Genomic DNA, 15,058 nt, shown 5'->3' with positions numbered 1-15,058 from the left:
CCTTCTGTATCCCCAGGTTCCACATCAATGGATTGAATCAAGTGAGAATGGAAAACAGTCTGGGTAAAAATTTTCCAGAAAGTTCCAAAAAGCAAAACTCAAATTTGCCATGTGTCAGCAACTACTCACATAGCATTTACACTGTCTTGAGTATCATATGTAATCTAGAGATAATTTAATGTATATAGAATGTATGTAGGCTATATGCAAATACTGCACATTTTATGCAAGAGATTGGAGCACCTGTGGACACTGAGAGATGACTATACTTTCCACGTGCACGCCTGATCATGGCATCATCTCCTGTCATCTTTTTCAAAATAACCGTGCAGTGGCTTTACCACTGATCTTTGGGTAAAATCCATAATACTTAACATGGCCTAAAGGATCTGGATGGTTTGGCCCCTAGCTGTGTTTGAAGCCTCACTTTGCAACACTCCCTTCACATCCACCCCTACCTTCATTACCTTGCCTTCTTTCTTGCCACAGAGCCATTCCTTCTGCCCCAATCTCTCCCCTGCTATATAACTCCTATATGATTTTTTCAGATCTTAACTTAGGATTACAGTTTTTAAAATGCACTCACTGATCTGGTTACCTGCTTAAAGCACCATGAACCCTCCTTCATGGTATTCATCACAGTTGCACCTTAGTTTTGCTTGATCTACTGTCGAATTAACATCCAACTTCTCCACTATAAGGTGCATGACTACAAGGGCCACATTCACCTTTTATCTCCTTTGTGTCTCCAGCCTCTAGTAAAGACCTGACAAGTACACGGCAGGACTTCATAATATTTTTAAATGAGTTAACGAAGAATTAGAAATTATCTGTTCCTAAATGAAGTAACATGTAATTGGTGACATATTTTCAATGAGCTTAAAGCGACCATCAGATGCACAGTTAAACCATCACACATTTGTCTTTCATCATTCCTCCCTTCAGCTTGTTTCAGAGGCAATTATTATGTTGCTATTATAATAATTATAATTATGTTCCAGGCACTGAGGCATAGCAATGAGTAAGATTGGCTCCCTGCACTCATTCAGCATCTGGTTTAAGTTGAATGACTTTTCATTTCAAAAGTTACTCTTACTCTAAACCAGTTTAACTTGTTTCTTAAGCTCTGTGCAGAATGACTTTACCATTATTTTTTAAATAAGTCTTTAATTTTCTGATGACTGAGGAAATATTGTTCTATTTTACTATTCTATATTGTTCTATTACTATTACTATAGTAAGGAATCTTACTATTCCTTAAACACATAAACATGAATAATTTTACTTGTCTACCTAACTATGTCTAATCAGAATGAGAAGCAAAGTACAAAGATTTATTAAGGTAGAAAAAAAAATAACTGGTCATAAAAGAAAAACTTACATATACAGATTAGACCCCAAGGAAAATCTTACTGATTGTCTTGAAAACTCCCTCAAAGTTAGAAACAAGGCAAAATGACTTAAAAATCAAAAAGATGCATACACATTTTTCATAAATTTGAAATAAGTTACATTTAAGAATGATGATGTCAAAATGTCTACTTGATACTAAAGAGTGAGTAATATATATTACAAAATGTCTTCCCACTATGTTTTAATCTATCACCTAATGTAGATCTAGGGTCAGAACTTTGTCTTAAACACATCTGAGTTGTTTTTACAGTGTTGATGGCTTTGAACTGAGTCGTTCACATACCAAAGTCTCACTACTTGAGTTTGCAGAATGGCTGGCTAGAGTCATATGTTGTCATGGAAACAAGTTTTTCTTTCCATTTCTCTAATGTATGTGCTAAAATAGAGTTCAAATCTGGAACCAGAATTAGCAAATACTGCAGTTTACATTTACATGATTATTTCATTTTATTTTCTTCAAAATCACTTTAGAATGCATGAAAATTAAAAATAATGCTCTAACAGCATGACAATTATTGGCAAGTTTGTAAAGCTGACTTCCTAACTTGTTCATTAAATACCTTCTATTAATAAATCCCAGTTATCATACCATTGAAAGCTCTTAAATGTGAACACTGTCTGATCGTACAGCATATACTATGGGTCTCCTGCACTGCAGGCAGATTCTTTACTGACTGAACTATAAGGGAAGACCCTAAGTATGGTGGCTCAGTGGTAAAAAATCTGCCTACCAATGCAGGAGATGTGGGTTCAATCCCTGGGTCGGGAAGATCCCCTGGAGAAGGAAATGGCAACCCACTCCAGTATTCTTGTCTGGGAATTCCCATGGACAGAGGAGCCTGTCAGGCTACAGGTCCATGGGGTCGCAAAGAATTGAACATGACTGAATGACTAAGCACACATGCACTTATTCAGTTCAGTTCAGTTGCGTCCGACTCTTTGCGACCCCATGAATCGCAGCACGCCAGGCCTCCCTGTCCATCACCAACTCCCAGAGTTCACTCAAACTCACGTCCATCGAGTCAGTGATGCCATCCAGCCATCTCATCCTCTGTCGTCCCCTTCTCCTCCTGCCCCCAATCCCTCCCAGCATCAGAGTCTTTTCCAATGAGTCAACTCTTTGCTTGAGGTGGCCAAAGTACTGGAGTTTCAGCTTTAGCATCACTCCTTCCAAAGAAATCCCAGGGCTGATCTCCTTCAGAATGGACTGGTTCGATCTCCTTGCAGTCCAAGGGACTCTCAAGAGTCTTCTCCAACACCACAGTTCAAAAGCATCAATTCTTCGGCGTTTAGCCTTCTTCACAGTCCAACTCTCACATCCATACATGACCACAGGAAAAGCCATAGCCTTGACTAGACGAACCTTTGTTGGCAAAGTAATGTCTCTGCTTTTGAATATGCTATCTAGTTGGTCATAACTTTCCTTCCAAGGAGTAAGCATCTTTTAATTTCATGGCTGCAGTCACCATCTGCTCTGCCTCTTGAGAAATTTGTATGCAGGTCAGGAAGCAACAGTTAGAACTAGACATGGGACAACAGACTGGTTCCAAATAGGAAAAGGAGTACGTCAAGGCTGTATATTGTCACCCTGCTTATTTAACTTATATGCAGAGTACATCATGAGAAACGGTGGACTGGAAGAAACACAAGCTGGAATCAAGATTGCCCGGAGAAATATCAATAACCTCAGATATGCCAGATATGCAGATGACACCACCCTTATGGCAGAAAGTGAAGAGGAACTAAAAAGCCTCTTGATGAAAGTGGAGAGTGAAAAAGTTGGCTTAAAGCTCAACATTCAGAAAACGAAGATCATGGCATCTGGTCCCATCACTTCATGGCAAATAGATGGGGAAACAGTGGAAACAGTGTCAGATTTTATTTTTTTGGGCTCCAAAATCACTGCAGATGGTGACTGCAGCCATGAAATTAAAAGACGCTTATTAAGCACTACTAATTTAATCCAAAATAGTATCATCTGTGTATGTAATGAGACCAACTCCTAAATTCATCATCCAGGGCACTGTTAAATAACTTAAATATTGTCCTAAGGGAGAGACTCCAGTGGAACATCAATTTCAGGCTGACACAAAACCAAAAACTAATAGCCAGTATTTATAGTGTATACAAAAGGCTTTCACACACATTGATATTTGAGCCTTGATTTATTCTACATATATTCCAGGAACTGAATGTTAACTTCAATGCCAATCACTGGCAAGATGCTAGAGACACAATGGTGATCCTTACAATAACTGTTTAATGGTGGTTAGCAAAATGTCATCTCAGAATCAGTAGCATCAGCATCACTTGGGCAGTTGTTAAAATGGACATTCAGACTTTCAAAAATGGCAGAGGAGAAGGAAGATATGGAGTTCATCTCTCCCCACAGATGCATCAAGAATACATCTACAAATGGAAAAATTGTCACAGAGCACCTGCTGAACACTAGCAGAGAACCTTGGACACCGAAAAGGATGAGAAGGATCCCTGCATAACCAGGTAGAATGAAAGAAGGAAGAAGGAAAAGGAGAGGAAGCAGAACAGGACCTGTGCATCTGATGGAAAGTTGAAGGTGAGGAGAGGGTCACACATCTGGGGAAGCCCCTTCACCAGTGCAGAAATCACCCAGGACAGAAGAGGAACTCCAGGGGCTCAGAAGACAGACCAGAAACTTGTCTGTGGCAGGCAGGGCCAAGAAGTCCTACGTAAAGGGTCCCTAATAGCTGGGACATGGAAGCAATCTAGATGTCCATCAGCAGATGAATGGATAAGGAAGTTGTGGTACATATACACAATGGACTCTTACTCAGCTATAAAAAAGAATTCATTTGAGTCAGTTCTAATGAGGTGGATGAAACTGGAGCCTATTATACAGAGTGAAGTAAGTCAGAAAGAGAAAAACCAAGACAGTGTATTAACACATATATATGGAATTTAGAAAGATAGTATCGATGACCCTGTGTGCAAGACAGCCAAAGAGACAGAGATATAAAGAACAGACTTTTGGACTATGGGGGAGAAGGTGAGGGTGGGACGATCTGAGAGAATAACCAGTGGAAGTTCAATGCATGAAGCAGGGCACTCAAAGCTGGTGCTCTAGGACAACCCAGAGGGATGGGGTGGGAAGGGAGGTGGGGGGGCGGGGTTCAGGATGGGGTTCAGGATGTACACCTGTGACCAATTCATGTCAATGTACGGCAAAAAATACCACAATATTGTAAAGTAATTAGCCTCCAATTAAAATAAATAAATTAAGAAAACAAAACAAAGGGTCCCTGCCACAGCCCTGTAGGCCCCAGCCTAGGATGGGTGTTCAAGGTGTGCCTGAAGGATAGGTGCTGGAATGTGAGGTTTGGAGAGCAAATCCCGGATGGGAATGGCTCTGAGCTTTGAGGAAACAGCCTGAGGGGGTGGGAATGAGGAGCTCCAAAACTAGGAATGCTTGTGGAAGAAGCCTGGATGGCTGCACAAAGTGCCACTGTTTAGTAATGCACAAAGGGTGGAGTTGCTACCGCAGCTTTTCCCCTCGTGCACCATCCGCTCCAGCCACAGGCTCTGCAGGAGACAGCCTGCGCGCCACTGTCATCACCTCTTCCACCCCTTCCCCCAGCCTGGGTGATCCACTCACCCCAATCACTGCCTAGTGGGTTTTCACTTTCCAGTCGCTATCCCAGCATCCTCCTGCTTGGGTGGCCCTCTCACCCTGATCACTACTTCGGTTCCTTCCGGCCTGATGGGCTTATGTGCCCAGGCTACCTCCAGAGCAGACTCTGATAGGAGACACACAAACAGAGGTGGGGCTGAAACCACAGCGGAGCCCAAAGGGCCATGTGACTAAGAAGTAGAGCTGAAATCTCTCCTGGCCTCTGCGTGAACCTCAGAGTTACACCTCCACTGACAGCTTCCTAAGTTTAGTACCTGCAAACATCTGAAAGGACAGCAAGTGCTCCTGCAGCTGGGATGGGCTGGCTTTAGCTGCTGTAGACTTTGTGGGCACACACTGCAGGGGTTGGGCCAGGCCAGAGTCTGAGCTGCCTCCACAGCCCCCACACCCCCCACAGCAGGTTCAGGTACATAAATAATCACTACAGTCCTGGGACCTGACCTCAGTGGATCTGCATCAGTGGCTGGTGAAAACAAGACCTCAGAGTCACCAGGGCCAATTGTGAGCATACCCATAGTTAAGGTGGGACTGAGAGCAGTGCCAATGACAGGGTATTTTGTGAGTTCACACAATGGATGAAAGGGAGCACAACAGAGCACACTCACAGGTGAACAGCTCCAGAGAAGGAATACTCAGTGGCTTCTCTCCCAGTGGAAGTTGTCCGATCACACCTAGCTAGCACTACAGATCCGAAACACAGCTAAGAAACAGATCTGGGGGTCTCTACTTCCAACAACCAGGGAGGAAACCCCACCCCTGACAGGGCAATGACAACTACAGAGCAAAGAGGAGGCCCTGCTAAATGTCCAGAGCAAGCTCTGGACACCACACCACCAGTCAAATCCCCTATCAAAGGGATAATGGCACAAATCTCTGGACCAATCTCACCCACCACGGGGCAGACACCAGAAGCAAGAGGAACTACCATCTTACAGCCTGTGGAAAGGAGACCAAAAACACAGTTAAGTTGGACAAAATGAGAAAAGAAGTATGTTGCAGATGAAGAAGCAAGATAGAAACCTTTACAAGAACAATTAAATGAAGAGGAAACAGGCAATCTACCTGAAAAAGAATTCAGAGTAATGATGGTAAACATGATCCAAGAATCCAAAAAAAGAATGGAGACATGGATCAAGAATATGTAAGAAATGTTTAACAAATCTAGAAGAACTAAACAAATAAAGACAAACAGTACAATCACTGAAAAAAATACATCAGAAGGAATCAACAGCAGAATAACTGAGGCAAAAGAATGAAAAAGTGAGCTGAAAGAGAAAAATGGTGGAAACAGATGCTGTGGAACAAAACAGAAAAGAAATAAGGACCGTCTGAGAGACCTCTGTGATAACATTAAATGCACCAACTTTCGAACTACAGGGGTCCCAGAGGAAGAAGAAAAAGAGAAGAGCCTAAGGAAATACTTGAAGAGATTACAATGGAGAACTAACCTGATATGGGAAAGTAAACAGTCACCCAACTCCAGGAAGTACAGAGAGTCTCATACAAGATAAACAGGAACACACTGAGACACATTATAATTTAACATATATTAAAAAAATATTAAAAGCAACAAGGAAATACTCATAAGGTTATCAGCTAGTTTTTCAGCAGAAACTCTGCAGGCCAGAAGGGAGTGGCATGATATATTTATTTAAAGTGATGAAAGAGAAAAACCTATAAAAAAGAATACACAGCAAGAATCTAATTCAGATCAGCAGAGAAATCAAAAGCTTAACAGACAACTAAAAGCTAAAAGGATTCAGTACCACCAAAGCAGCTTTACAACAAATGCTAACAGAACTTTGGGGCAGGGGGTCGGCGGGGTGGGGAGGAAGGGACGCAACACCACAACTAGAAACAAGAAAATCACAAATGGGAAAGCTCACTGGTAAGGCCTTTGGGTTCGATCTTTGGGTTGGGAAGATCACCTGGAGAAGGGAATGGCAACCCATTCCAGTATTCTCACCTGGAGAATTCCATGGACGGAGGAGCCTGGTGGGGTCGTAAAGAGTCAGACATGATGGAGCAACTAACACCTCAATTATTCATATTTATATATATATAGATTACTTTATCAAAACCTCACAGGAAATACAAACCAAAAAAATATAATAGACATACACACAAAAAAGAAGCAACCCATATACAACAAAGACAGTCATCAAATCACAAGAGAAAAGAACAAGAGGAAGGAAAAAGACCTACAAAAGGAAACCCCAAAAATTCAGAAAATGGCAATAGGAACATATATATTGATAATTACCTTAATTAAATGTAAACAGATTAAATGCTCCAATGAAGAGAACAATAACAAAGATCAGTGAAACTAAAAGCTGGTTCTGTGAGAAGATAAAATTGTAAGAATTTAGCCAGCCTCATCAAAAAAAAAAAAGGGAGAGGACTCAATAAAATTAGAAACAAAAATGGAAAAGCTACAATGGATGCTACAGGAATACAAAAAATCATAAAAGACTATAAGCAACTACATGCCAATAAAATGGACACCTAGAAGCGGACAAATTCTTAGAAAGATACAACCTTCCAAGGCTGAACCAGGAAGAAAGAGAAAATATGAACAGTTCAGTCACAAGTATTGAAATTGAAATTGTGATTAAAACCTTCCAACAAACAAAATTCCAAGACCAGATGGCTTCAAAAATGAATTACATTAAACATTAAGAGAAGAGTGAACACATACCCTTCTGAAACTCTTCCACAAAGCTGGAGACAAAGGGAACATTCCCAAGTTCATTCTACAAGGGGACTATCAGCCTGATCCCAAAACCAGACAAAAGACATCATAATAAAAGAAAATTATAGGCCATTATCACTGATGAACACAGATGCAAAAGACTTCAACAAAATACTAGCAAACAGAATCCAACAACACATCAAAAGAATCACATACCATGATCAAGTGGGATTTACCTCAGGTATACAAGGATTGTTCAATATCTGCAAATCAGTATGATAAACCACACTGAATTGAAGAATTAACAACATATCATCACAATAGTTGCAGAAAAAGCTTCTGACAAAATTCAACACCCATCTATGATTAAAACAAAAAACAAAAAACAAAAAACACCTATCCAGAAAGTGGGCCTAGGCAGAATCTTATAGTTGTTTAGTCTTTAAGTTGTGTCCGACTCTTTTGCAACACCAAAGACACTGTCGCCTGCCAGGCTCTTCTGTCCATGGGATTTCCGAGTTAAGACTACTGGAGTGGGTGGCCATTTCCTTCAAGGGGTCTTCCTGATCCAGGGATTGAAACCACATCTCCTGCATTGCAGGAAGATTCTTTATCACTGAGCCACCTGGGAAGCTCAGAAAGAACCTAATTCAACATAATAAAAGCAATATAGACAAGCCCACAACAAACATCATTCTCAATAAGTTCAGTTCAGTTGCTCAGTTGAGTCCTACTCCTTATGACCCCATGAATCACGGCACTCCAGGCCTCCCTATCCATCACCAACTGCCGGAGCTCACTCAAACTCATGTCATCGAGTTGGTGATGGCATCCAGCCATCTCATCCTCTGTAGTCCCCTTCTCCTCCTGCCCCCAATCTCTCCCAGCATCAGGGTCTTTTCCAATGAGTCAACTCTTCGCATCAGGTGGCCAAAGTATTGGAGTTTCAGCCTCAGCATCAGTCCTTCCAATGAACACCCAGGACTCATCTCCTTTAGAATGGACTGGTTGGATCTCCGTGCAGTGCAAAGGACTCTCAAGAGTCTTCTCCAACACCACACTTCAAAAGCATCAATTCTTTGGCGCTCAGCTTTCTTCACAGTCCAACTCTCACATCCATACATGACCACTGGAAAAACCATAGCCTTGACTAGATGGACCTTTGTTGGCAAAGTAAGATCTCTGCTTTTGAATATGCTATCTAGGTTGGTCACAACTTTCCTTCCAAGGAGTAAGTGTCTTTTAATTTCATGGCTGCAGTCACCATCTGCAGTGATTTTGGAGCCCAGAAAAATAAAGTCTGACACTGTTTCCCCATCTATTTCCCATGAAGTGGTGGGACCGGATGCCATGATCTTCGTTTTCTGAATGTTGAGCTTTAAGCCAACTTTTTCACTCTCCTCTTTCACTTTCATCAAGAGGCTTTTTAGTTCCTCTTCACTTTCTGCCATATGGGTGGTATATTCTGCATATCTGAGGTTATTGATATTTCTCCCGGCAATCTTGATTCCAGCTTGTGCTTCTTCCAGTTCAGCGTTTCTCATGATGTACTCTGCATATAAGTTAAATAAACAGGGTGACAATATACAGCCTTGACGTACTCCTTTTCCTATTGGAACCAGTCTGTTGTTCCATGTCCAGTTCTAACTGTTGCTTCCTGACCTGCATATAGATTTCTCAAGAGGCAGGTCAGGTGGTTTGGTATTCCCATCTCTTTCAGAATTTTCCACAGTTTATTGTGATCCACACAGTTATAGGCTTTGGCATAGTCAATAAAACAGAAATAGATGTTTTTCTGGAACTCTCTTGCTTTTTCCTTGATCCAGCAGATGTTGGCAATTTGATCTCTGGTTCCTCTGCCTTTTCTAAAACCAGCTTGAACATCTGGAAGTTCACGGTTCACGTACTGCTGAAGCCTGGCTTGGAGAATTTTGAGCATTACTTTACTAGCATGTGCTGCTGCTGCTGCTAAGTTGCTTCAGTCGTGTCCGACCCTGTGCGACCCCATAGACGGCAGCCCACCAGGCTTCCCCATCCCTGGGATTCTCCAGGCAAGAACACTGAAGTGGGTTGCCATTTCCTTCTCCAATGCATGAAAGTAAAAAGTGAAAGTGAAGTCGCTCAGTTGTGTCCGACTCTTAGTGACCTCATGGACTACAGCCTACCAGGCTCCTCCGTCCATGGATTTTCCAAGCAAGAGTGTGAGATGAGTGTGATTGTGCAGTAGTTTGAGCATTCTTTGGCTTTGCCTTTCTATGGGATTGGAATGAAAACTGACCTCTTCCAGTCCTGTGGCCACTGCTGAGTTTTCCAAATTTGCGGGCATATTGAGTGCAGCACTTTCACAGCATCATCTTTCAGGATTTGAAATAGCGCAACTGGAATTCCATCACCTCCTCTAGCTTTGTTTGTAGTGATGCTTTCTAAGGCCCACTTGACTTCACATTCCAGGATGTCTGGCTCTAGGTCAGTGATCACACCATCATGATTATCTAGGTCGTGAAGATCTTTTTTGTACAGTTCTTCTGTGTATTCTTGCCACCTCTTCTTAATATCTTCTGTTTCTGTTAGGTTCATACCATTTCTGTCCTTTATCAAGCCCATCTTTGCATGAAATGTTCCCTTGGTATCTCTAATTTTCTTGAGGAGATCTCTAGTCTTTCCCATTCTGTTGTTTTCCTGTATTTCTTTGCATTGATTGCTGAGGAAGGCTTTCTTATCTCTCCTTGCTATTCTTTGGAACTCTGCATTCCAATGCTTATATCTTTCCTTTTCTCCTTTGCTTTTCACTTCTCTTCCTTTCACAGCTATGTGTAAGGCCTCCTCAGACAACCATTTTGCTTTTTTGCATTTCTTTTCCATGGGGATGATCTTGATCCCTGTCTCCTGTACAGTGTCACGAACCTCCATCCATAGTTCATTAGGCACTCTATCTATCAGATCTAGTCCCTTAAATCTATTTCTCACTTCCACTGTATAATCATAAGGGATTTTTTAGGTCATACCTGAATGATCTAGTGGTTTTCCCCACTTTCTTCAATTTAAGTCTGAATTTGGCAATAAAGAGCTCATGATCTGAGCCACAGTCAGCTCCTGGTCTTGTTTTTGCTGACTGTATAAAGCTTCTCCATCTTTGGCTGCAAAGAATATAATCAGTCTGATTTTGGTGTTGACCATCTGGTGATGTCCATGTGTAGAGTCTTCTCTTGTGTTGTTGGAAGAGGGTGTTTGCTATGACCAGTGCATTCTCTTGGCAAAACTCTATTAGCCTTTGCCCTGCTTCATTCCGTACTCCAAGGCCAAATTTGCCTGTACTCCAGGTGTTTCTTGACTTCATACTTTTGCATTCCAGTCCCCCATAATGAAAAGGACATCTTTTTTGGGTGTTAGTTATAAAAGGTCTTGTAGGTCTTCAAAGAACCATTCAACTTCAGCTTCTTCAGCATTACTGGTTAGGGCATAGGTTTGGATTACCGTGATATTAAATGGTTTGCCTTGGAAACAAACAGACATCATTCTGTTGTTTATGAGACTGCACCCAAGTACTGCATTTCGGACCCTTTTGTTGACCATGATGGCTACTCCGTTTCTTCTAAGGGATTCTTGCCCACAGTAGTAGATAAAATGGTCATCTGAGTTAAATTCACCCATTCCAGAAGCACGCTGGCTGCAACGGACCATGCAGAAGCATGCCAGCTGCAACAAACCGTGCAGAAGCGCAGCCGAGAGGAGCTACCCCTTGCCCAAGCTCGGGGGGGCAACCGAGAGTGCCAGGCTGCATCAGCACAGGAGCGGCAGAGAGGAGCTACCCCACGTCCGAGGTCAGGGGAGGTGGCTGAGAGGAGCAACCCCACGTCCAAGGTCAGGGGCGGTGGCCGAGAGGAGGTACCGCGTGCCCAAGGTCAGGGGAGGCGGCTGAGAGGAGCAACCCCACGTCCAAGGAGCAGTGGCTGCGCGGGCGCCAAGGGCCGAGAGGAGCTACTCCACATTCAAGGTCAGGAGGGGTGGCCGTGAGGAGATACCCTTCGTCCAAGGTAAGGAGCAGCGGCTGCACTTTGCTGGAGCAGCCGTGAAGAGATACCCCAGACCCAAGGTAAGAGAAACCCAAGTAAGATGGTAGGTGTTGCGAGAGGGCATCAGAGGGCAGACACACTGAAACCATAATCACAGAAAACTAGCCAATCTGATCACATGGACCACAGCCTTGTCTAACTCAATGAAACTAAGCCATGCTGTGTGGGGCCACCCAAGATGGATGGATCATGGTGGAGAGGTCTGACAGAATGTGGTCCATTGGAGAAGGGAATGGCAAACCACTTCAGTATTCTTGCCTTGAGAACCCCATGAACTGTATGAAAAGGCAAAATGATAGGATACTGAAAGGGGAACTCCCCGGGTCGGTGGTGCCCAATATGCTACTGGAGATCAGTGGAGAAATAACTCCAGAAAGAATGAAGGGATGGAGCCAAAGCAAAACCAATACCCAGTTGTGGATGCGACTGGTGATAGAAGCAAGGTCCGATGCTGTAAAGAGCAATACTGCATAGGAACCTGGAATGTCAGGTCCGTGAATCAAGGTAAATTAGAAGTGGTCAAACAGGAGATGGCAAGAGTGAACGTGGACATTCTAGGAAACAGTGAATTAGAACGGAATGGGTGAATTTACTCAGATGACCATTATATCATTCTCAGTGCTGAATACTAAAAACATTTACTGTAAGATCAGGAACACGACAAAGATGTCTACTCTTGCCATTATTATTCAACATAGTTTTGAAGTCCTAGCTATGGCAATCAGAGAAGAAAAAGAAAAAAAGGAATCCAAATTGGAAAAGAATTGTAAAACTGTCACTGTTTGTAAATTACGTGACACTATACATAGAAAATCCTAAAGATGCTACCAGAAAACTACTAGAGCTCATGAATGAATTTGGTAAGCTGCAAGGTTAGAAAATTAATACATAAAAATATTTTGTATTCCTGTACACTAACAATGAAAGATGAAAGAGAAATTAAAGAAAATATTCCACTTAGTGTGGCATCAAAAGAATAAAACATCTAGGAATATACCTACCTAAGGAGACAAACATGGATAGAGGAGCCTGTTGGGCTACTGTCCATGGGGTCGCAAAGAGTCAGACATGAATAAGCAACTAAGCACAGCACAGCACAGCAAGGAGACGAAAGAATTGTACTAAGAAAACTATAAAATACTGACGAAAGATATCAAAGATGACACACAGATGGAGAGAGATACCATTCTCTTGCATTGGAAGAATCAATATTGTGAAAATGACTATACTACCCAAAGCAGTCTATAGAGAGTCAATACAATCCTGATCAAATTATCAATAGCAATTTTTCACAGAATTAGAACAAAGAATTTTACAGTTTGTATGGAAACACAAAAGACCTCATATGACCAAGCAATCTTGAGAAAGAAAACAGCTGGAGGAATCCAAGCTGCATGAATTAAGACTATACTACAAAGTTACAGTCATCAGAACAATATGGTACAGGCACAAAATCAGAAATATAGACCAATGGAACAGGATAGGAAGCCCAGAGATAAACCCACACACCTATGGTCAGCTAATCTATGACAAAGGAGCAACAATATACAATTCAGAAAAAACAGTCTCTTCAATAAGTGGTGCTGGGAAAACAAAACAGCTACATGTAAAAGAATGAAATTAGAACACTCCCTAATAACATATACAAAAATAAACTCAAAATAGATTAAAGACTAAATAAATGTAAGGCTTGATACCATAAAATTCCTAAAGGAAAACATAGGCAGAGAACTCTTAGACATAATTTGCAGCCAAGAACTTTTTCAATCCACTGTCTATAGTAATGAAAATAAAAACAAAAATAAATAAATGGAAACTAATGAAACTTAAAACCTTTTGCACAGCGAAGGAAACCACAGACAAGAAGACAACCCTCAGAATAGGAGAAAATATTTGCAAATGAAGCAACTGACAAGGGATTAATCTCTGAAATACAGAAACAGCTCATGTAGTTTTATAACAAAGAATCCAATTAAAAAAAAAAAAAAAAGACTGGGGGACTTCCCTGGAAGTCCAGAGGATAAGACCTCACCTTCCACTGTAGGGGGTGCAGGTTCCATCCCTGGTCAGGGGGCTAAGAACCCACAAGCCTTGTGGAATAAAGAAACACAAAAAATATTTAAAAGACGCAATATTGTTAACAAATTAAATAAACACTTCAAAAATGGTTCAATCAAAAAAAAATTTTTTTAATGAGTGGAAGTTCTAAATAGACATTTGTCCAAAGACATACAAATGGCCAAGAGGCACATGAAAAGATACTCATCATCACTAATCAATAGAGAAATGTAAATCAAAACCACAATTAGGTATCACCTCACACTAGTCAGCATTCAGTTCAGTTCAGTCACTCAGTCGTGTCTGACTCTTTGCAACCCCATGAATTGCAGCACACCAGGCCTCCCTGTCCATCACCAACTCCCAGAGTTCACTCAGACTCACGTCCATCGAGTCAGTGATGCCATCCAGCCATCTCATTCTCTGTCGTCCCCTTCTCCTCCTGCCCCCAATCCCACCCAGCATCAGGCTCTTTTCCAATGAGTCAACTCTTTGCATGAGGTGGCCAAAGTACTGGAGTTTCAGCCTTAGCAGCATTCCTTCCAAAGAAATCCCAGGGCTGATCTCCTTCAGAATGGACTGGTTGGATCTTGCGGTCCAAGGGACTCTCAAGAGTCTTCTCCAACACCACACTTCAAAAGCATCAATTCTTCGGCGTTTAGCCTTCTTCACAGTCCAACTCTCACATCCATACATGACCACTGGAAAAACCATAGCCTTGACTAGACAGACCTTTGTTGGCAAAGTAATGTCTCTGCTTTTGAATATGCTATCTAGGTTGGTCATCACTTTCCTTCCAAGGAGTAAGCACCTTTTAATTTCATGGCTGCAGTCACCATCTGCAGTGATTTTGGAGCCCCCCCAAAAAAATCTGACACTGTTTCCACTGTTTCCCCATCTGGTTCCTCTTCTATTTCCCATGAAGTGATGGGACCGGATGCCATGATCTTCATTTTCTGAATGTTGAGCTTTAAGCCAACTTTTTCACTCTCCACTTGCATGGCCATCATCAAAAAAATGTACCAACAATAAATGCTGGAAAGGAGGTATAGGAAAGGGAACCCTCTTGCTCTGTTGGTGGGAATGTAAATTGTTACGGCCACTATGGAAAATAGTATGGAAGATCTTTAAAAAACTAAAAATAGAGCTTTCATT

At 41.9% G+C, this 15,058-nt stretch overlaps 1 protein-coding gene across 31 annotated transcripts in view; it reads right to left on the bottom strand.

Annotated features, from left to right (window-relative positions):
- Positions 1–15,058, bottom strand: part of TEX9 (testis expressed 9) — a 231,209-nt gene that overhangs the window by 19,384 nt on the left and 196,767 nt on the right. For 2 of the 31 annotated variants that reach the window (XR_015134589.1, XR_015134592.1), the window contains one exon: positions 13,878–13,935. The exons of the other annotated variants lie outside the window; for them this stretch is intronic. The gene's annotated coding sequence lies outside the window, so the exon portion shown is untranslated. The remainder of the gene's footprint in view (positions 1–13,877; positions 13,936–15,058) is intronic. 31 annotated transcript variants of the gene reach the window in all.

This window comes from Bos grunniens, chromosome 10 (assembly GCF_055505025.1).
Source record: "Bos grunniens cultivar Pamir isolate PY7600 chromosome 10, Bosgru_T2T1.0, whole genome shotgun sequence".
NCBI classification, from domain to species: Eukaryota; Metazoa; Chordata; class Mammalia; order Artiodactyla; family Bovidae; genus Bos; species Bos grunniens.
Note: the sequence above shows the minus strand (reverse complement) of the source record. Positions and strands in the feature narration are given on the sequence as shown.